The sequence below is a fragment of the Podarcis melisellensis genome (assembly GCF_964234715.1).
Source record: "Podarcis melisellensis genome assembly, chromosome: 7".
Classification (NCBI taxonomy): Eukaryota; Metazoa; Chordata; class Lepidosauria; order Squamata; family Lacertidae; genus Podarcis; species Podarcis melisellensis.
In genome coordinates, this window is record NC_138539.1 from 14814067 (window position 1) to 14838055 (window position 23989).

At 47.8% G+C, this 23989-nt stretch overlaps 1 protein-coding gene across 1 annotated transcript in view; it reads left to right on the plus strand.

Moving 5' to 3' along the window:
- Window positions 1-3472: 3472 nt before the first annotated feature.
- The window catches only part of HAS2 (hyaluronan synthase 2), a 39914-nt gene continuing 19397 nt past the window's right edge, over window positions 3473-23989 (plus strand). Inside the window, exon 1 of the mRNA XM_081918855.1 lies at window positions 3473-4129. The gene's annotated coding sequence lies outside the window, so the exon portion shown is untranslated. The remainder of the gene's footprint in view (window positions 4130-23989) is intronic.

Genomic DNA, 23989 nt, shown 5'->3' on the forward strand with positions numbered 1-23989 from the left:
CTTTCCCAACATCAGGGTCTTTTCCAGGGAGTCTTCTCTTCTCATGAGGTGGCCAAAGTATTGGAGCCTCAGCTTCACAATCTGTCCTTCCAATGAGTACTCAGGGCTGATTTCCTTCAGAATGGATAGGTTTGATCTTCTTGCAGTCCATGGGACTCTCTAGAGTCTCCTCCAGCACCAGAATTCAAAAGCATAAATTCTTCGGCGATCAGCCTTCTTTATGGTCCAGCTCTCACTTCCATACATCACTACTGGGAAAACCATAGCTTTAACTATATGGACCTTTGTCGGCAAGGTGATGTCTCTGCTTTCTTAAAAAGGATGCATTAAAGCCCAGCAAAAAACATTTAAGGAGGGAGTTACATAGGGTTGCCATATGTCCAGAATTTCCGAGACCTACATTGAATACCTCAGTCAGCAGCAATGTCTGGGCAGAAGTCAGAAAATGACGTCCAGGAAAATCCAGACGTACAGTAACCCATTTTAGCAGTGTCGTCTTTGCTGATTTTCCATTAAAATAGCTCAAAAACGTCACTGTTTGAAATATGGCAACCCTTAAGGAGATAAGGGGTGAGAACGGATGTGGCTGGGGAAGATTTGTGGCCTGAGGAGAGTTTTGAGAGCCAGCCAAGAGAGAACTGGAGGGCCAAATTCAGACCCCAGGGCTGAGGTTTGGCAGGCCTGGCCTAGAGACTAGAACCTGCCGTGGCTGCAGAACCTTTATGAAAGGGTTGCGCAGAAAGGCAAAGAAAGAGTTGCATAGAAAGGCATAGGATTTTGCCAGCTTTTGGCTTCTGCTGCCATTGCAGCACCATGACCAGGTGGTTGGGGAAGGAGGCGTGAATGCCACATGCTGATTTGATTCTTCGGCTGAAAGTTTCCTGCATCCTTCCTCAGGGTTAGCTTCCTCTGGACATCCAGCAGATGTCCAGGAAGCAAACTGCTCGCTCAGGATTCTATCTGAAGCAGATTATGGGGAGTTTGCCCACATACTAATAAGGGGAAATGTCAGGGAAGACAATCCGCATGCCTGTTTAACAGAACCAGATGCTCAATGAATGGGAACTGTCAAGAGAAGCCATTCTGACGCATTACAGCTAGTTGGCGTTTTTCTGCCATTCAACCTCAGGGGAGGCAGATTGATACAAGCTTTTCACTCGGGTCCATGTGCATATATTTGCAAAAAATATTAGAAATCATATGACCTTTGGCAAGACCAGTGGAACCGCAAGGCTTATAATTTTCTAAACAGTGCCACCTGGTGGTGGTCAGTTTTCTTGAAAATCTGTTGCAGGGAAAATGCAGAGCGATCACCCCCACAAATAATGTTTAATATATATATATATATGAAAAAGTACCATGAATTGACAGGAATTTAGTAGTCATTATTTCTGTACACCAGCAGAGTAAAGGGGGGCACTGATTGATCACAGCAGTTCCATTTCTCTCAGCTGACAATATTGATGTAAGCAAGCAGAAGGCAGCAGCAAAATTGTTAACAGGACTGATCTAATTCCCCATTCATTTCATTAAGTGTATTGGGCACAGTTGTGTAGATGGGCAGGATATAAATATAAGTAATCAATCATCGTTGTCGGGGGGGGGGGGATATGTTGCAATGCGTAGGGCTCCCTGTTCAGGATTCTACGCTCTCCATTTCCTTTCTTATCTTTTTCATCCTGTTCATCCATCTGTGGGTCACGGAGCACGCTGTGTTTTCAATGGGCTGCTTTTTGGGGTTTAGTCCCTTAGGATGTCTCCCCACAAAAGGGGGGGTGTTGTGTGTGTGGCGCTGTGGGTTAAACCACAGAGCCTAGGACTTGCCAATCAGAAGGTCAGCAGTTCGAATCCCCGCGACGGGGTGCGCTTCCGTTGCTCGGTCCCTGCTCCTGCCAACCTAGCAGTTCAAAAGCACGCCAGTGCAAGTAGATAAATAGGTACTGCTCTGGCAGGAAGGTAAATGGCGTTTCCGTGAGCTGCTCTGCTTTGCCAGAAGCGGCTTAGTCATGCTGGCCACATGACCCAGAAGCTGTACGCCAGCTCCCTCGGCCAACAAAGTGAGATCCGCAACCCCAGGGTCGGTCACGACTGGACCTAATGGTCAGGGGTCCCTTTACCTTTATTAGTATACAGCAGAGGTTTTCAACCTTTTTGAGTCCGCAGCTCCTTTACCTTACCCCTGGTAAGTAAAGGTAAAGGGACACCTTTAGGTACCTTTACCTTTACCTTTTACATTTCCAAACCTCAGGACTCACGCAAACCTGCCAACACCTCTCATTTGTGTGTGAGTGGTCCTGTTTTGGCACTCACACCCAGGACATGAGAACTAAAGGGGATGATCGATATTGGGAGTGGGCAAACTGTGGTCCTCCAATTATTGGTGGTCTCCTAGTGTCATCAGCCCCAGCCAGCATGGCCTAAAGGTGAGGGATGATGGGAGCTGGAGTCCAGCAACATTTTGCGTTCCACAGGTTCTCACCTCACCTGAATTAAAGGAAGAAATGGAGAGGTTCTGGTTCAGATCTAGTCATGCACATTTAGTCATGAACCACACAACTCACGACTAACACGATGGCGGGGGGGTGCATTCACCCACTCCTCTCCATCAAAAAGCCAATCAGTGTAGTGGGCCTCAAACGAACATGATGGCACTGCCATGTGTCTGCATATCAAGATGTTCCCAACAGCTGCCTGCACAGAAAAGCCCAGTTTTGCACATGGATCTTCCTGGCTGGATTGGGACCAGAGCTTCTGATGCAAAGATGATTTCAAGGACTGTTTCGTGTTGCCGTCCCCTCCCCCTTCTTCCAGGCTTGCTCTCCAAAGCCAGGCTCCTTGGCCGAGGGACTGTGAATGGGTTTATTTCTCCTTTCCAATCGCCTGGAGTCCCTTCCAACCATATCCCTTATTATCTCGCAAAGCTGGGCTGGATCAAGGAAGCAAAGCCAGCTTGTGTAAAGCAATTCCAATGAATTAAGAAATCATCAGAGAAGCAATCCCTCCAGCCCACTTCCTGAGAAGAGAAGGAGGGGGAAAATATGAAACCTGGATTTTTAAAAATATATATATTTTTTAAAAATGCAATGTGCACCAGAAATCATTTACTACCCAAAACATACAATATGATTCCGGGAGGTGAAATGAGTGGCGGAATGGAGGGATTTCAAAAGCCCAACTCCCCTCTCCTCCACCCCTTCTAACACGAAGAGGAAATCAGGTGGTAGTAACACATGTGTATTGTATTTCTCTCTCTTTTTGCAATTTCTGTTTGCAATTAATTTAATTGAATTCACTCGAGTTTAAACTGGTCCTGTTGAATGGGCAGTTCTCTCCCTCTTCTCTCTCGCTCTCCCCCCCTTCCAACTTACAGGAGTTCCCTCCCTCTCTCCCTCCTTCCTCCTCCTCTCCCCCCCCACCCTTTCCACCCTATTAAAACAACCTCCAAGCCTTCACTGGTTTAAAAAAAAAAAGGAGAAAGCGAGAGAGACCCCTTAACTTGGAGCAGGCAGAATCTCAGCAGCCAAAGGGAGGCAGGGAAAAGAAGACGGGAGAGAGAGAGAGAGAGAAAGAGGCAAGAGACGTCTGGAAAATATTATCCACCCGCTACTTCCAACTGCTGAGGCTGCTTGCTGCTGCTACGCCGCCGCCGCCGAGCCTGAGATAGAAGTTCCATTCAGCCCGGACCAAAGAGAGAGAGAGTGAGACTTTTTTTTCCCCCTTCCCTCTTTTGCCTGTTGATGCTGCGCCGCCTTCAACTTTTCTTAGCAACTTCTGCGGCGGGCGCCTGGACTCTCCAACCGCCAGGAACAAGCCCACCGTCTCCATCTCTCTGGAAGCCAGCTTTGAGAAAAAAATTAAGGAAGGGGCAAGAAAATTTGAAGGGAAAAAAAGGCCAGAAACTTGAATTTTTTTAGGGAACTGGGATCCAGGTGGGGAAGAAAAGATCCCCCTTCTGCTCCCTGTTTTCTTCCCCATGGTTTGCAGGCCGTTGGGATCTAGCCCCTCCAAACACCCTCCCGAAAGCGTGAGTTGATCTATTACCTCAATCTGGGGGGAGAGGGCTTCCAGGTCTCCGCACCGCGCCGACGGCCTCTTTGTAGATCTTGGATGAGCAGAGAAGAACTGCAAGGTGAGTGAGGGTTGCTTTTTTATATACAAATTGGCAATTTTATTTCTGTTTAGGTTTCTCGCAAGAAATCGGGTGGGGGGGGATTTAGGGGTGATTTATATTTAAATAAGAGGCGGAGGAGGGGGACAGAGAAATTTGTGGAGCGCCATCGAGGGAACTTTTTGCGCGCTTGTGCCTTTTAAACCGATGGGAACGCAGGTCTCTGCCCCGAGGAACAGCCTAATTTAATTGCCATTGCTGTTGATCACCTGAAGCGACTTTCAGATAATGCTGTGCATCTCTTTACTGCATCCTGTTTTGGGGAAGCTAAATTTAACACCTAGGCTACCGTGGGCGCGTCTTCAGGGCTCAGGACACGATCCTGCCAAGGTCAACCGCGTTTTAAGGCTGAAATCCTGCGCGTACTTACTTGGAAGCAAAGCCCGTGTGGGCCTAAGCATGGTTAGGTTTTTTTTGCGGGGGGTGCGCTTCTCTTCTACCGGGGGAAAATGGTACTGGGAGGTGTTCACCTTTGGCCGGATCTTGCCCGTTTTCTTTATCCTGGTCTATAAATCGTTTACCAACCCCGACTCCTCCGAGTTCTGCAAATGCATTAAAGATCGAGGATCGAGCGCTAGGGTTTTGTGGCAGAAGAGAACTTACTCGCGAGTAAACCCCATTGGAAGGGGCTTGTGCAGGAGTGCATGCATCTAGGTCCTCCTAGGGTTTGGTCTCTCCTCTCTTTTCCGTGATAATTGTGGGAACATCCGTAAAATCAATGGAGGGAAATCAGTAAGCCTACTCGCAAGTAACTGGTGGGGGGCGTGTCTTGTACGCCTAAGTAAAGGAATAGTTTTTCCCTCTCGGCTTGCAAGAAATATATATATATATAAAATCACACGTATGAACACACCTATGTAAGCTATAAAAGGTTCTTGGGAGATTTGGAGACATTGATCTGGTTCCAAAATATCAAAGGAGCGAGTCTATTCCGGAAGGCGGGTCTGCTTTCCCCTTCTCTCTCTTTTTGGACTGCATACACTGTAGCTATTTAGACACTTGTAAAAACATGAAACGTGACTTTGCCACGCCCTCCCCTCCCTTCCCCGTTTCAAACGGGTGGAAGAGAGTGGAGAAGGAACCTGGGAAGGAGCAGAAGGCGAGAGGGGGAGGGGTGTGGGTGTCAGATTCCGAGTGATTTATTTATTTATTTATTAAGGAAGGGGGGGGAGAGAGGATGTCTCAACAACCTATAAACCAAGCCAGAATCGGCCAATAAATTTGACTGGCGCGAGAAAGGAGCTGCCCCGCAACGCTTCCACCTACGGAACGCGCTGCTACAAGATGGGAGGGTAGCTGGGGTGCGCTCTTGGCTTCTTTCGTTTTTCTTTTTCTAAAAGACGCATTGATGGGAGCTACAGATCTGTCAAGGCAAAGGCTGTGAAAGGAAGGAGCCGTGTTCAAATGTAATCTGAATAGCCAGATGCTGCGGTGGTGGGGAGGAACATCTGGCTATTGACGCCCCCCCCGCCAGCGACCATGGCCAAGAGCTGCTGGGAGTTGGGAGTCCAGCAACATCTGGATAGCCGGTCTCCCCTCCCCTCTCTGGAAGAAACATCTGTCTGCTCGGTGTTAGGAAAGGGGTGTGTCTGGTTTGGTGAACCCTTTTTGCAAGACGTTTCAAAATGCTTCGGGGGGGGGAAGGGGAGGGAAGCAGAGATAGATACCCACCCTATATTAACACGTGGGCACACTGACTCCTCCACCCCACCCTCAAGATCTGTCAGTGCCTCTTTACTCCGGCCTTAAGCCTCGCTGGCTTCAAAGCCCCTTACTCCCAGGGGAGTAGGATCGCTGCCGCAGCTGGGCGCCGTTTTACCGGAGAGAGGAGCAATGCAACTCCTCGACTCCAGGCCTTGCAAGGCTCAATGCTTTGCTACCCAAGTGCGGTGTGTGGTCGTGGATCGGGGCGAGGGTTTTGCTTTGTTTTCCCCCGGGTGGGCAAGGTTGAGATCCTTTGCCTTGGAGGATAGGGCGCGCCGGCAGGCGAGGGAAATGGAAGGACGTGGCGGAGCCGCGCGCGTGCAGACAGGGGCCGATCCGATCCGCTCTCCCCCCATCCGTGGGGCAGGACAAAGGGAGCCAGGCTTGAGAGGAGGCTGCGCTGGCCCCGGCTTGGCAACCGCCTGCCGGGCTCCAAGATGCCTATCTCCTCTCTCTCCATGCCCTGGATAGAAGCCACCTCATTGTTTCGTTCCCACTGCTTTCCCCCCTTTTTATTGCTCCGGATTCAGCAGCCTTTCTTCATTCGTGGGAAGGCGCAGCGAGTTTAAAAGCAGGGTCCTTTTTGCAAAAGACCACATGCAAGAGAGTCTGGTTGCAAAAGGTTTCGACAGGGCGCAGCTGGAGCGGTTCAATTATGGGGAGGCGGGGAGAAGAGACCGTGGTTATGGGCCAGAGTCCAGAGAGGCGACCCACACGTGTGCAGCATTCGCCCCCCAGCGCATGAAAACAAGCCCCGGCCTGCCTGCAGCCCAGCGCCCCCTTGCAAGGCAGGGGAGAGGCGTCTGGGGTCCCGGCCGCCTTCCCTTTTTGCAGAGCGAGCAAAAAAAAGAAGAGCGAGGTCGCTCAGCAAAAAGCCAGGCAGACTTTTATTGCAGGCTGGGAACCCACGTGGCAGCAGGCAAGACCCGAGATGCAGGGAATGCCGACGATGAGGTCACTGTGTGGGAGGGTCCGCCTCCTCCTTTATGACGCGGCGCCGCACCCTCTCCTGATTGGCCCCGGCGATCTGGAAGGGGTTCCCCCGGTCGATCCGTGAGACAAGCGTGAGGGAAGTGGGGACTTTTTCTACAGCTGGCGCCTCTGAGAGGGAAGAGAAAAAGGAGACGTTTCAAGGGGGTTCTTGGCATAAGGAGCTCCTTTCGACTTCCCAGCCCTGCCTAGAGAGTCGGGGGATGGAACCTGGGATCTTCTGTTCTCCCACGGAGCTCAAACTCTCTCCCCCCTTTATTATTATTTCAGAACAATTTATTATTATTTCAAAAATTGAGCCACAGCAGATGTGGAAATGGATTGGAAAACAAAAAAGAAATAGGTTGTGGGGGACGGGGACTCCTAGAAGTACTTAATTTACAAAATAGAACATCCAGAAAGTATAAAATCAAGTATAAAGGTATTAAATCAGCATCTGCATAAGGATATGTTCCCAAATTATATCTATAAATGAGTCTCTTACATATGTACGTTAAGTATTATAGGATGATTAGGGCTGCCATATGTCTGGGATTTCATAGGCGGAATTGACGTCTGTTTTTTCTTTTAATTGACAAGGGGAATTTACAAAAGAGCGCAGGTTTTTGTGTGTGTTTGCTTCCTAAAAAAAGCTCAACAGCTTTGGGGTGTCCCGGTTTTTACTTTTTGAAATATGGCAGCCATAAGGATGATAACTTTCCTCAACATCTCTTGATGTTATTGCACTTATTTTGAAAAGATAAATATCCATATTCTGCAAATTAAAAACTTATTTTGATTTTATACTGCGCTGAAATGTTTAACTGTTTCTTTGATTGCCCTTGAATCTTCCCGTCACGCTTGCCCTCCTCTCCTGTGACACCCTCTGAGAGCTGATGGGTTATTATACCATATAACTGCTCCAGAAACATGGGGCTTGAAGGTTAAGCTTTTCTCTTTTTTTATCTCATTGATTTTGGACGTTGGGAGTGAGATTTAAAGCAGGTGATTGTGTGCTTCAGATGGTGACTTCATGCTAGGGAGCGAGTCCCACGGAGCTCTGTAAACATGCTTAGGCTAGCCTTTCTCCAGCCCCTGCCTTGTTGTTGTTGTTGTTTAGTCGTTTAGTCGTGTCTATAAGGTGTTGTAAGTCTTCATAGAATTGGTCAATTTCAGTTTCTTCAGCACCAGTAGTTGGTGCATAAACTTGGATTACTGTGATGTTAAAAGGTCTGCCTTGGATTCGTATCGAGATCATTCTATCATTTTTGAGATTGCATCCCAGTACAGCCTTCGCCACTCTTTTGTTGACTATGAGGGCCACTCCATTTCTTTTACGGGTTTCTTGCCCACAGTAGTAGATATGATGGTCATCCGAACTGAATTCACCCATTCCCGTCCATTTTAGTTCACTGATGCCCAGGATGTCAATATTTATTCTTGCCATCTCATTTTTGACCACCTCCAACTTACCCAGGTTCATGGTTCTTACATTCCAGGTTCCTATGCAATATTTTTCTTTACAGCATTGGACTTTCCTTTCGCTTCCAGGCATATCCGCAACTGAGCGTCCTTTCGGCTTTGGCCCAGCCGCTTCATCAGCTCTGGATCTACTTGTACTTGCCCTCCGCTCTTCCCCAGTAGCATGTTGGACGCCTTCCGACCTGAGGGGCTCATCTTCCAGCGTCATAACTTTTATATGCCTGTTGTCTTTGTCCATGGAGTTTTCTTGGCAGGGATACTGGAGTGGCTTGCCGGTTCCTCCTCCAGGTGGATCACGTTTGGTCAAAACTCTCCACTATGACCTGTTCATCTTGGGTGCCCTGCTCGGCATAGTTCATAGCTTCTCTGAGTTCTTCAAGCCCCTTCGCCACGGCAAGGCAGTGATCCATGAAGGGGGCCCCTGCCTTACAAACTGCATTTATTTCCTTAGACTTCAATATGAATCCATGCGCTCACTTTTCCTAGTACAGTGGTACCTTGGTTTACAACCATAATCCGTTCTGGACGTCCGGTTGTAAACCAAAACAGGTTGTAACCCAAGGCGCACTTTCGTCAATGGGGCTTCCCCCCAAAAAAGGGTTGTCATTCAAAAAATAAATAAATGGGTTGTAATAAAAAAAGGGGGGGACACGCACTTCCGGGTTTGACGTGGTTGTAATCCAAAATGGTTGCAAACCAAGGTATACAATGCACAAGGTTGTGTACAATAAAATCAAAGGAAACAGAGGCGGAACCTATTTCCCAGGTACAAAACCTATTTCCATAGATGCAGGCTGCAGCTAATAACGTTTCAACCTGGGTTGGAAGGCAGTTATGTTTGCCAACAGAAGTATAAGGATTGTCTTACCATTTTAGTAAATGTGTTTCATGTACAAAAGGAAAATAACCAGGGGCGGGGAAGAGTGACCTCACTCCCAAATAAAAGGATTATTCTAGGTGTTAACCATTTAAAACAGATGTGGGGAATCGGTGGCCCTTCATATGTTGTTGGATTCTAGCTCTTAGTATTGTTAGCCAGCATGGCCAGTGGTCAGGGATGATGGGAATCAAAGGTGCCAGCTTTTCCATATAATTGAGGGGCCTGACATAAGTCTCAGGGAGCCAGGGGGTGGAGCCAAGCGCCCTCTGGAAATTGAAGAGGCCTGGCCCCGGCCCCCTCAAAAAATACATTGGGGTTGGGGCCAAAACTGCCTTGGCCCCTAGGGGTCTGCCCCCCAATGATGGGAGTTCAACATCTGGAAGGTCACAGATGCCCCACCCTAGATCTGTGGGCTTTGTTTGTATAAACAGAACTCAGGGTTTGAGGTGATGGGAAGGGACCCTCTGTGACGTAAACATATGAGAGAGTGCTGGGGGTGAAATAGTTAAACAGGTTGCCCAGTCAGGACCCAGGGGGGTGGAGTCAGAGGGACTATAAAACCAGTTCTGGGAGGGGCAAAGGGAGAAGTTCGTTGGGAGTTGGGTGGGTGGTTGGAGTGGGGGTGAATTGGGATACAGTCTGTGGGTAGGTTGAGTTAGTGTAGCGAAATAGGCTGAGTCAGGAACAGTTGGGGGCTAGGAAGACAAGCAAATATCTGAGAGGTGGTTTAGTGAGTGAGAGCAGGTAGAGAAAGTTATAGGTCTGGATAGGCACCCCATGAATGTAATTGACTGATACTGTTTATGAAACCACATGCTTGTTAAACTGCAATAAATAACAAAAGTTTGTTTCAATTTAACCCTGACTGGACTCAGTATTGTCCCAGGTACGGCCTGGGTGGTGGCAGCGAGTAATAAAGTGGTGGCACAGGGATCCATAGATGGTGAAACGTCCGGGGACCCTGTGTGATCGCCACACCCTCCTTCCATGCACACAATACAGTGGTACCTCTGGTTGCAAACGGGATCCGTTCCGGAGGCCCATTCGCAACATGAGCAGAATGCAACCCATGTCTGCGCGGGTCGTGATTTACCGCTTCTGCGCATGCGCATGATGCCATTTTGCACATCTGCGCATGCGCAAGTGGCGAAACCCGGAAGTTACGCTTTCCGGTACTTTGGGTCACCGCAGGACGGAACCTGAAAATGCTCAACCTGAAGCAAAAGTAACATGAGGTATGACTATAATTGCACTCTTCCTCTTGCCCCAGGTTGACCAACAAAGCAAAGGCATTGCGGTTGGTAGCACAGAACAATGGAAACAAATAATTGGCTGTATCAAAAGTCCTTGGTGGTTGCATCCAGCATGTGTGCTCAGATCCTTTGAAGAAACCAAGGACCCGAGCACACACACTGGAAGCAAGCTTCATTAAAATCAATGGGATAATGCTGAGCAAAGATGCTTAGGATCAGGGTATTAGAGAGAAATAACTTTCTCAAGGCCACAAGAAATCCATAAGTAGATTAAGTAGATTGAAGGCCGACTGGACCTCATTGGCTCACCACTCTTTGAAATAGTGTGTAACTGACAAGCCCCATATATTATCCCCAGTGGTTTCTAGTTTCCACACATCTTTAAGTAATAGCTATCAGCAGGAGCAGAAAAGAAAACCTACCACCACCCAGCAGTCTGCACAGGGAACAGGACAATGAGACAGCTTTGAAACTTGAGACTTGGCCTTTTCAGTTCTCTTCCAACCCACTGAAATGAGTTGCATCAATTTGCAAGCCAGCGGAGGCTGCAGTCCAACACAGGCATGCAAAGGAATGAGCCTCCTTGAATTCAGTGGGACTTGCTTCTGAGGAAATCTGCACAGGCACAAGCTATCCCAGGGAAGCCCGTTGCACTGAAATAGATGAGGCTCGCTCTGCTGCAAAATCCAGTTAAGTGATTAGAGAACTGAAACATAGTTTAGCTTCTGATAGTTCAAAATATAATTGCTGCTGATTCATCCGAGGACAGCAGTGCTCCTCCTGCTTTGCGCTGTATGCTGGGACGGTAAATAAACCCATACATAAGAAGAACATATCAGCAGGCTTGAGGAAACCCCAAGGCTTGCAGAAGTATGACAAATCTATAGAACGGGGAAACTCCAAAAACAGCTCAATGATGAGGATTAAGAGTATATGCACGCTATACCTTATAAAGCATATTTGAAACAAGTTCTTTCCCTCAAAGAATTCTGGGCACTGTGGTTTGAGGGAAACAATGTGCCTTGAAGGTGCTTTGAAGGTCTTAATTCGTTCACTGTTCTTAACCTGAGGTGCCACTTTAGCTAATGGGGCCTCCCGCTGCTGCTACACCACCGCCACAAGATTTCTGTTCACATCCTGAAGCAAAGTTCTAACCCGAGGTACCACTGTGAAATATACTCTGAGTCGAGGGTGGATTTCATGCTCTTTATTCAGCTCATAGTGGTGAGGAGGAATGGAAGTTCCCCCAGAATGTCTGCTTTTTATACATTATTTACACAATGGGCCCCACGTGATTGGCTAATTCCAGGATTCTCCTGTAGGCCAATCAGGTCGCTGATTCATTTCCACCTGGAGCTGGATTGGGTGGCTCCTGTGGACCAATTAGACTGCTGCATTCTGGGTCCTATTGTTCTAGGACCAATCAGACTGCTGCATTCTGAATTTATTGTTCTAAGACCAATCGGACTGCTGCATTTTGGATCCTATTCAACTCAGTACATAACACACTGTATACTGTCTGTACACAAATGTGCTCAGTGGGTACAGAATGCTGGCTAACTCGAGAGGCATTGAACAGAAAATGTGTAGGGGGGAGGAATGTAAACAGAGTAGCTACAACCTGAGGAGGCGCATAATGCAATGTGTTGCAGGTCTCTCCTGTAGACCACTGTTCAGGGGGCAAAGTTGTATTAATATTTGTTAGCGTTCCATCCATTCACACAGTTTGCAATTCTGCAACGTGTACATTTAGCCACCTCTACATAACTAGTTGCCAGAGGTATTTTGTGCTTCTTGCTAATTATATAGGGGGTTAGGTTCACCTTTAGCCGGTCCAGTATTGCAGAGACTACCTATTTCCTAGCATGTCTTTTCATAGAGCGGCTCGTGTACCTGCACACATCACTCCGTGACAGGAATGTGCAAAATAGCTACTGCATGATCTAGCATGGAGAATGGTTTGAAAGATTGCCAGATAAAACCTCGCTTTGGTCACAGGACAGGCTAACTAGGTGGCATTAAGGCAAATCTTCACCTCTTGCCTGGTTTTATTAAGGATTATTCAATGGCTACTAGTCCTGAGGGGCGCGGGTGGCACTGTGGGTTAAACCACAGAGCCTAGGGCTTGCTGATCAGAGGGCTTGCGGTTCGAATCCCTGCGACGGGGTGAGCTCCCGTTGCTCGGTCCCTGCTCCTGCCAACCTAGCAGTTTGAAAGCACATCCAAGTGCAAGTAGATAAATAGGTACCGCTCCAGCGGGGAAGGTAAACGGCGTTTCCGTGCGCTGCTCTGGTTCGCCAGAAGCGGCTTAGTCATGCTGGCCACATGACCCGGAAGCTGTACGCTGGCTCCCTTGGCCAATAAAGCGAGATGAGCGCCGCAACCCCAGAGTCGGCCATGACTGGACCTAATGGTCAGGGGTCCCTTTACCTTTACTAGTCCTGATGGCTATGCATTACTTTTAAGTGCAGGAGGAAGTAAACTGCTGAATGTGAGTTGCCTGAAATCACAAGTTGGGTGAGTGGACACTTTTGTGTCCTGCTTGTGGACTTGCTATGTCTGGGCATACTTGGCTATTGTAAGAGCAGGATGCTGGACAAGACGGGGACTTGGGTCTGATCCACCAGGGCTCCTTCTTTGTTCTTTTTGACCACCACTAACTCCAGCAATACGGCAACAATAGCACTTGCCCTCCCTTACTGAGCCTGCTAGCAATTGCAGGGATAATAAATAAGATGTGCTTTGAACACAAGCACATGCAATCCTATGCACACTTACATGGGAGTAAACAGCACTGGATAAAGTGCAGTTTATGTGCATGTATAGGATTGCACAATATCAATGCAAAGTATTATTCTCATTTACTAAACATCCCATCACTTTCACTTCCAGCACAATATTGTTCAGTGGAAGATATTCACATGCTTAGTTATGTGAGTCACTGGGTACTTCCAGCCTCACAAAAGCCTTCCTTTTTCTCAGTATAGTATCCATCCCTCCCTCTCGTTTATTACTAAGAAGTCAACATTCCTTCCCAAAATGTTGGCATTCCCATACTTTCCTCATTGGCATCCTTCAAATGATATTTGCACCATCTTTCTTTCTTTCTTTCTTTCTTTCTTTCTTTCTTTCTTTCTTTCTTTCTTTCTTTCTTTCATCTTTCTATCTTTCTATCTTTCTATCTTTCTTTCTCACCCTCAATAAAATATTTTTTTGGGGGGGCCACACAAACCTAAAGTTGATCAGAATTGCCATTCAAATGGTGTGTTTGTGCCATGTCTACTGACTTGATTATGCGGGCCAGAACTTACCTGGGCCCCTCCAATATTTTATTTAAGTTGGCATACTTGGATGCCAGTTTTATACTCCCTATCACTAATCCAGATTAGTTAGAACCCTTATTTTTGACTATCTGCACTCTTTGGAAGCGGGGAGAGACCTTCATTTTAACGAAGCATAGGTAAAGGTAAAGGGACCCCTGACCATTGGGTCCAGTCGTGACCAACTCTGGGGTTGCGGCACTCATCTCACTTTACTGGCCGAGGGGGTTGGCGTACAGCTTCTGGGTCATGTGGACAGCATGACTAAGCCGCTTCTGGCGAACCAGAGCAGCACACGGAAACGCTGTTTACCTTTCCACCAGAGCAGTACCTATTTATCTACTTGCACTTTGACATGCTTTCGAACTGCTAGGTTGGCAGGAGCAGGGACCGAGCAATGGGAGCTCACCCCATTGCGGGGATTCGAACCACCGACCTTCCGATCGGCAAGCCTCAGGCTCTGTGGTTTAGACCACAGCGCCACCCGCGTCCCTTAATGAAGCATGCCTTCAGCTAAAAGGTGTAAGACTTGAGAGCAATGGCGTAGGCAAACTGACAGTTCAGAATAGGGCCCCACGCCTTTTAATTCAATGTTACTCCGAGACCCCATATTGGGGTCTCTGAGAATGTACAGCTGGTTTCATGTTTATAATGGCCTGATTTTTTTATTATTATTTCTTTTTTCATTATTGAAAGCTGGGCTCTCTCCTGTTCTTTAATTTGCACTTAAAACAGAGACCTGACGTCGGCTCTGTCTGATCCCTGCAGCGAAGATCAATGACATGTAAAAAATCTGGAAATGATAAATGAGTGGGAGACTAAGGCAACTGGGCTGCAGAGCAGTAAAGCCGTACAGATGTAACATAACTGTTCAGTTTCCCCTTCCATTGGCTCTTAAAACTGGAAGGGGAAAGAATGCTGACAGCTATTTTATGTTCATAATGAATGAACGCTGGGAATCATTTGTACTTCAAAGATGGATTTGCTTCTGCTGCTGCCAAAATTAAGTCTCAGCCAGCTTCCCAGAAATGGGGGTGCCAATCGGCTAATGTAGCAATCGGCTAATGCTATAATTTACAGGTGCCTGCGTACGGTTCGAATGTAAATGCAGTAAGTGTGAATGTAGAGATGGCCACCCTCTGAAACTCCTTCTGCAGCTTTTCGGAAGCTGAAGGATGCAGGAGATCTCTGGTTCATCTGACTGCTTCTTGGCACAACAGAGAATCATGTCTTGAATTTGAGGGGGCTGTTCCTGGAAAAGAGGCAGTCTGAGAGGAAAATAAATCAAGTCATGTGAGGGAGAACTTTAGGATGAGGTGGAGAAGCATATAATTGGGTAGAAGAATAAAGGTAATTGGTAAAGGTAAAGGACCCCTGGGTGATTAAATCCAGTCAAAGGAGACTATGGGGTTGTGGCTCTCATGGCCGAGGGAACCAGTGTTTGTCCACAGACAGCTTTCCGGGTCATGTGGCCAGCATGACTAAACCACTTCTGGTGCAATGGAACACCGTGGTGGAAACCAGAGTACACAGAAACCCCATCTACCTTCCTGCCACAGTGGTACCTATTTATCTACTTGCACTGGTGTGCTTTCGGACTGCTAGGTTGGCAGCAGTTGGGACAGAGCAACAGGAGCTCAGCCCATCACATGGATTCGAATTCCTGACCTTCCGATCAGCAAGCCCAAGAGACTCAGTGGTTTAAGTCATGTGACGTATTTATGCTGCTCCTGGTCTTGAAACTTTACTCATTTATATAGAATCATTTAGTCCTTCGTGTATTCATCTAGTCAAAGCCCGGGCAATGCAGGGAATCCAGTACTATAGGAGAGGCATTCGTGGACTGTGGCCCATTCCAGCTCATTGTCTAAGTGGGTTAAGAGTAACAGGTGTCAACCTGATATTCCTTTTCTAGCAAGTGCCAATCTCCCGTATCTGCTCCAGGGCTTTGCCACTTGTTCCCCAACCCCTGGCCAGCTTGCAGTCATTTTGAGATCACTTCTGAAAGCTCCTCAATATGAAATTAGAACTGAAAAAAGCAAAAAACCCAAGCCTTTAGTAATTATTATTATTATTTCCCCCTTGAACTGGAATGGAGCAGAACCTGAGCCGTTGTTTGACAGTCATTATTTGAACCTGAACCAGAACAAGAGTCCTTAGGTTTCCAGTTTGTTTGGGGGGTTACAGTCTGTATTGGCTAGACGAGTGAGTGAGGAATTCTCCAGTTGTGGCTGTGTTTGACCTCAAGTGGGATTTCCTGGCTATTTGGAATTGTTCCAGCCACCAAGTCTTTCCTTTTGCAGGCTTATCAAATTTGTAACAAGCAGATTGGGGGCTGGAACGGTGCCAAGCAGCAGCCACAGCAGCAACAGCGGCTGCCACAATCGGGTCCCGATTTTTAACTATCAGATCCTGGGCATCAGATAGCAAAGGCCCCGGTTTCAAAGTCCTGTATCAAATGTCCATGTTTTGCTATGACTGCAGTCCTGCCCAAGGCTACATTGCTGGAAACCCGTTGGCTTCAGCTGTGTTCAGGATTCTGGGCAAAGCAACTCAAGATTTCAGTCTTAATAGTGGGACAGATCAGGAAAATGCTTGGGGATATCAATTTAGCTTGTGTGCTGATGGATTGCATTGCGGCAAGTGACAGAGCTTTTGCATGTGGAAGGTCCCCAGCATCTCCAGGTATAGGTGAGAGAGTGGTCACCTCAGCCCATGAAGGTAGCTAGTAGTAGAAGAAGAAGAGGAGTATGGATTTGATATCCCACTTTATCACTACCCTAAGGAGTCTCAAAGTGGCCAACAATCTCCTTTCCCTTCCTCCCTCACAACAAACACTCTGTGAGGTGAGTGGGGCTGAGAGACTTCAGAGAAGTGTGACTAGCCCAAGGTCACCCAGCAGCTGCATGTGGAGGAGCGGGGAAGGGAACCCAGTTCACCAGATTACGAGACTACCGCTATTAACCACTACACCACAAGACCCAGCTTCAAACCTCAGCATCTCCAAAGTAATGGTCTGAAATCTTGGAGGGCTGCTGCCAGTCAGTGTAGATAATTACAGAGGGAGAAGAGGCTGGGGGTTTGTCTCCAGTGGTGGCCTACCCCGCCCCCAGCATCTGCTGCCTGAGGTAAGCACCTAGTCTTGCCTACTCCCCTCAAGCCAGTTCCTATGTCCTTCTGAACACCTTCCATTTGGTTGGAATGAAATTAAATGCAGAAAAACGAATCGTATAATTTTGTTTAGAGTTGGAAGGGAATTGAACCTGCAGCCTTGGCATTATCAGCGCCACACTCTTACCAGCTGAGCTATCCAGGCATCATGCTTTCAACATGTATTTTGTACAGTGGTACCTCAGGTTAGGAACTTAATTCGTTCTGGAGGTCCGTTCTTAACCTGAAACTGTTCTTAACCTGAAGCACCACTTTAGCTAATGGGGCCTCCTGCTGCTGCCGTGCCGCCGGAGCACGATTTCTGTTCTTATCCTGAAGCAAAGTTCTTAACCCGAGGTACTATTTCTGGGTTAGCGGAGTCTGTAACCTGAAGTGTATGTAACCCGAGGTACCACTGTATAAATGAATTCTATGTGCCAGGTTGGGGGTGGTGTGTGGAGGGAGGGAGAACGAGAGAGAAAGAGTGAGTGAGATACAGAGATTACTGTAAGTCCTGCAGGATGCTTAACTGTAAAGCAACCGCAAGCAGCAGGGATCTCTTAATTGTCACATTGCTGCAAAGTCTACAGTCTTTGGCTAAACTCTCATATCAAGCTACCGAAGTCAAAGAATTTCCCACAGATTTTTGCTGTGCTTTTAAGTATGTGGCAAATCTCCCACTGAGTTCAAGGCAGCCCAAATTACATCTGTCAGGTTGTTTTGATTCATTTGAAACTATGGGCTTAATCAGCTACACCCAGGGCCTTTTTTCACATGACCATTTGGCTCAAGCTAATCACTCTTTTAACTTACACAGATTTTGGATGCCCCCTGCTTCTCCACCAGTAGTGCTTATCCATAAGTATCACAGCGAGGAGAAGCCGCAGTGGCAGCTTCTGGGGAGATCTCGCGAGAGCGCGATCTTGTGAGAGCTCTGTAAAGATCTTGATCTCTTTCCAGAAGCCATTGCCACACAACCCTGGCAAGGAAGGCCAGAGGGGGGCAGTGGCGGGGGGATGGCACCTTTCCATTTTGCCTCGGGTGGCAAAACAGGATGGGCCACCCCTGGCATACATGTCACCAAGTTGAGCATAGCTGCTATGCTAGATTTCCGGCAGAGAGTCACTGTTGCTAACCGGGAGGGGAAGGCTGTGGGGATGTTGGCATGGTGCAAACGCACTGGCAGAGCAAATCTGGTGCTCCTGCCAATGTGTTTGCACCATGCCTAGCTCTCCCTGCCACCTTGCTCCTCTCCATCCTGGTAAACCCCAGTCAGATGTGGATTTAGGGCAGCGCAACCGGTGTCCCCACACTGGGCACTGAGCCAAGGCGGTGGCTGCAACTATGATGTGGTACACGTGCATAATGGAAGGTGAGAAGTGGGACACAACCAATTTTGGCCTTGCGCAGGGTGCCACTGAAATTTGAAAGGCCAAAGTCTCCCTCTGTTCCAGGGACCCACCCTCTGGGAAGCTGGTGCAGCAGCTCTACCCAACTTCACAAGCCATTTCTGAGCAAACCCTCTTGTGCAGGGACCTGTGGACAGATGTTGTTAGACTGCAGATCCTATCATCCCTGCCCTTTGGCTGTGGTGGTTGTCACTGATGGAGACTGGAGGGCCACAAGTTTCCCAGCTATGGTCTACTGAGTTCAACTGGGTTTATTTTCAGGTAGGACTTCAGGCTTCACCTTCCTCTCCCTGTGGCTTCTCAGTTGATCTGAAACCTCCTTATGATGCTTTCTGGTAGCTCTTATTTTTGTCTGCTGCTATACAGAATCTGCTAAGGATTGTCATGTGTTTGGTTAGGAGCCTTTGGAGGCTATTGTTCTGCGATGTTGTATTTTGTCTGATTATGCTGCATACTGTAGGATCTTACAGGATGACTTGGATGATGATGATGATGATGATGATGATGCACAGGACTGGTTGGCTTGGGTTCTGACCCTGCATTGCAGGGTGTTTGGCTAAATGACCCCTGGGGTCCCATCCAACTCCACAATTCTATGATCCTAACGTAGTCACGGTCTTCTTAGTCAAGTAGTTGTTTCAATATGCCCAAATTCTTAATGGATTGAGTTTGTTTGGGGGTGGTTGGTGATTCTGGTTTTTGTAGATGGTTGCAGCATCAAGCAGTGTGTCAATGAACCACCACAGATACAGAACATCGCAAGACAGATTGTCCATCACCCCTTTATCTAATGAATAATGGCAGGGGTGGAGCAAGGTGGGGGTGGTGTGCACTGGGTGCCAACTCTGAGGGGGGGTTGACATTTGGTGCACTGTCTGCCCACGACTCCCACCTACCCCTACTCTAGCAGCCTTCCCTCCTCATTTTGACAGCCTCGCACTCCCTGGCTGCTGTCGGAGGCATGGAGGGAGAGAACAGGAAGGAGGCAGGGGAGCAAAGAAGTTGAGGGTGGAGGAAAGGAGAGAAGCAATAATAATAATAATTTATACCCTGTCCATCTGGCTGGGCTGCCCCAGCCACTCTGGGCGCCTTCCAACCAAAAATGAAAATACAGTAATACATCAAACATTAAGAGATTCCCTAAACAGGGCTGCCTTCAGATGTCTTCTATAAGTTTGGTAGTTGTTGTTCTCTTTGACATCTAGTGGAAGGGCGTTCCACAGGGCAGGCACCACTACCAAGAAGGCCTTCTGCCTGGTTCCCTGTAACTTGGCTTCTCGCAGTGAGGGAACCACCAGAAGGCCCTCAGCACCGACCTCAGTGTCCAGGTAGAACGATGGAGGTGGAGATGCTCCTTCAGATATACTGGACCAGGGCCGTTTAGGGGTTTAAAGGTCAGCACCAGCACTTTGTATTGTGCTCGGATACTGGGAGCCAATGTAGGTCTTTCAAGACCGGTGTTATGTGGTCTCAGCAGCCACTCCCAATCACTAGTCTAGCTGCCGCATTCTGGATTAGCTGTAGTTTCTGGGTCACCTTCAAAGGTAGCCCCACATAGAGCGCATTGCAGTAGTCCAAGTGGGAGATAACGAGAGCATGCATCACTCTGGTAAGGCAGTCCGCAGGCAGGTAGGATCTCAGCCTGCATACCAGATGGAGCAGGTAAACAGCTGCCCTGGACACAGAACTGACCTGCGCCTCCATGGACAGCTGTGAGTCCAGAATGACTCCCAGGCTGCGCACCTGGTCCTTCAGGGACACAGTTACCCCATTCAGGACCAGGGAGTCCTCCACACCTGCCCGCCTCCTGTCCCCCCAAAACAGTACTTCTGTCTTGTCAGGATTCAACCTCCTGACAAGAAGCAAAAGGTCCCTCAGCTCAGGACCCAAACCCTGGAACCACAAAAAGCTCAACAACTTTGGCCAACCCTTCACTAAAGAAAGCTCAACAACTCCTTGCAATGACAATGGGTGGATCACAGCCAGTCTTTTTATACTGTGAGTAAATGGCAGTCTCTTGGGAGTCCAACCAGATTTCAACTAGAGTCCAAAGAAATTTTCCACACCGGGTACCACCTGACCTTGCTATGCCACTGCATAGTGGTTTTCAATGGAGCCAGTTCACACGTCCAGCTGCTCTGTCATCTGGCACTGAGAAACCAAGTGATGGACACAGACGTTTAAGAAACAGCCTTGAAACTTCAAACTGCTGGCGACACATTTTAGGGTGTGACTCTGTAGATCCTGCCAGACCAAGGGTTTAGATCTTTTAAGAATGCGTCTCCATTACAGAATCTGGAATAAGCTTGCTCTCTCTGAAGCTGTACATGAAAGCAAGCTTACTGCCTTCTTTAAACCTCCCCCACCCTTAACTTTAAAATCTCTAAAAAGGGTTCCTTTCTCTTTGACTCCTGTCCTTGTGATCTGCTAGAAGTGATTGAATACGTCCCTTTCTAAGTTATAAAAGGGTGTAGCCCCTATCCTCCCCTCCCCCATGCCATAAAGCCCTGTAAGACAGAAATGTAAACAGTTGATGAGTGTTGTATGGCTATAGTTAAGTAGAAAATCTTTTTTCCCAGCTTTTCAAAGGGATGGTCCTCAAGCATATAATGATGTCAGAGGGTGTAGTTCCAAATCAGATGTGGCCAACAGATGGTGTGCTGAATATTATCAGCGTGCACACAGAAAATGGTGAATGTAAGGAAAATGTGAATAATGGGGAAAGGGGCAGAAGTTTGGGGATGGGTCTGGCTACACTGCCAGAGTCTTCGGTTTAGGAATACATTTCAGTTGAAAAAGTCTAACCATGTGACACATCAATATGTTTTCCTAGCTAAGGCAGCAACCCTCAACTGTGCATTAGAGAGGTAAAGGTAAAGGAGCTCTGGATGGTTAAGTCCATCCTAAGGCGACTATGGGGTTGTGGCATTCATGGCTGAGGGAGCCGGTGTTTGTCCACAGACAGCTTTCCAGATTGTGCAGCCAGCATGACTAAACCGCTTCTGGTGCAATGGGACCAGAGAGAAACCAGAGCACACGGAAATGCCGTTTACCTTCCCGCCGCAGCAGTACCTATTTATCTACTTGCACTGGCATGCTTTCGAACTGCTAGGTTAGCAGAAGCTGGGACAGAGCAACAGACAGAGCTCACCCCATCACACGGATTCGAACTGCCGACCTTCCGATCGGCAAGCCCAAGAGGCTCAGTGGTTTAGACCACAGCACCACCCACATCCCTCTGAAGAGAGGAAGTCCCACTGAACTTGGTAGAACTCTCGTTCTGATAAAACATGTAAGATTATGTGGCAGAGACTGTACATAATTCATTGAAATTCTCCATTAGGGCTCCTCCGTTATCCACCAGTCCTAACCATCTTGCTTGCCTTCTTACTTGTAACCAGTCCAGAGGGTGGCACTGACTGTCAGGCTCCTCCTTGGTTTCAAGTATTGGAAGATTTGGGACAGACAAAATAACAACAACAACAACAACAATAATAATTTATTTATATCCCGCCCTCCCCAGCCAAAGCCAGGCTCAGAGCGGCTAGCAACTGTAAAAATAACACAGTTTACATAAAATCACAATCAATTAATCAAAATACATTCTAAAAACAATTCATTCTAAAATCAATTCAGCGTCAAATTCATGGCAACCATTGGGCCAGAGCTCCGCGAGGATTGGCTGTGCCTTGGCCAACGGCCTGGTGGAATAGCTCTGTCTTGCAGGCCCTGCGGAAAGATGTCAAGTCCCACAGGGCCCTAGTCTCTTGTGACAGAGCGCTCCACCAGATCGGGGCCACGGCTGAAAAAGCCCTGGCTCTGGTTGAGGCTGGCCTAACCTCCCTGTGGCCTGGGATCTCCAAGATGTTTTTATTTGAAGACTGTAAGGTCCTCCGTGGGACATACCAGGAGAGGCGGTCCCATAGGTACGAGGGTCCTAGGCAGCCATAGTTAAATTGTGGGACTCCCACAGGAGGCAGTGACGGCCTTAAAAACACATTAGACAAATTCCTTGAGGAGAAGCCTATTCATGGCTACTAGCCATGATGTCCATGCTCTGCTTCCACAGCTGAAGGCACCAATGCTTCTGAAGACCACAGGAAGGCAAAGGGTTCTTCTGCCCAAATCCCACTTGATGGTTTCCTACAAGCAACTATTCAGCCACTGTGAAAACAGGATGATGGACTAGATGGGCCATTGGCCTGATCCAGCAAGCTCATATTATGTTTTTAGTGTTGTTGCCCTTGTAGTACGCAGCTGTGAGAAGGAAGGGGGCAATCACGAATTACTTGGCTCTGATTCCACCTACTGATGGTCTCCTTGCCGTTCGCCCCCTCAGTCTAGTGGGACCAACCGCCATTGGCTGTGATCAAACACATGACTAGCCAAGCTGTGCAGAAAACTGAAGTCATTTCTTTACTTGTAGTAGACCCATTGAAAGCAATGGGCCTAGCTTAGTCATGTTCATTAATTTCAGCAGGTAGGACGCTTGAGTGAAACTTAAGTTGAATGCCATCCATGGAGTTGAAGACCTGAACAGTTGTACCTTGGTTTTCAAACAACCTAGTTCTCGAACGTTTTGGCTCCCGAACGCCACAAACCCAGAAGTGACTATTCTGGTTTGTGAACTATTTTTGGAAGCCAACGTCCGACGGGGCTTCCGTGGCTTCAGATCGGCAGCCAATCAGAAGCCGCGCTTTGGTTTCTGAACGTTTTGGAAGTCGAACGGACTTCCGGAACGGATTCTGTTCTGCTTCCAAGGTACGACTATTTATTTTATTTGTATACCGCCCTATATCTGCATGTCTCAGGGTGATTAACAACATAAAGTCACAATATAAAAACACAAAATACATAATAAAAACAAAAACCCGATAATCCCCCCCTTCCAAAACACATTTTTAAAGGGCTTTGGCTGTCAATCAGCCGAAGGCCTGGTTAAAGAGAAATGTTTTTGCCTGGCACCTAAAGGTGTATAATGAAGGCGCCGTCCGAACCTCCCTGGGGAGAGCGTTCTACAGTATCCTCTTTGAAACTGCAGGGGATTCTGGGCTGCTCCTTTCAGATTGCACCAGTGGCGTAGCGTGGGGGGTGCAGGGGGGGGCGGCCGCACCGGGCGCAACATCTGGGGGTTAGGGGGCGCAAATTACTTGCCTTGCCCCGGGTGCTGACAACCCACACTACGCCACTGGATTGCACGCAGCTTGCAATATTGCTGTTCCAAGCAATGACGTCAGTTGCTTCCACAGCTTGGCTGGCATGACGGTACCACTGCATGCATCACATCATAAGTGGAAGTTATTGTAGCCAGAGAAGTTGCTGGAGAATCTTAACCTGAATGAAGGAATGATGGGGACTTGGCTAGGCTCCTAGTTCTTCCCCTTATTTGATGTTTGCTGAAAGCTAAGAAAAATTATACGCAACCCTGGGTGCCACTGAACTGGTACATATGGTACCTTTTCCCTCCCTGTATTGTTTGAAGTATGCTGTTTGATTGCTATATAAGAGATCTGAGGATACATGCCAAATAAAAATGTTTGAAATGTAGGAGGGGGTCTATTCCACCTAGGGATGGCAGAGAAATTTGATTTAGTTAACATTTAAAGGCAAACCTGCCTAATTAACACTCTGAAACAATGCGAGCCAAAACACAG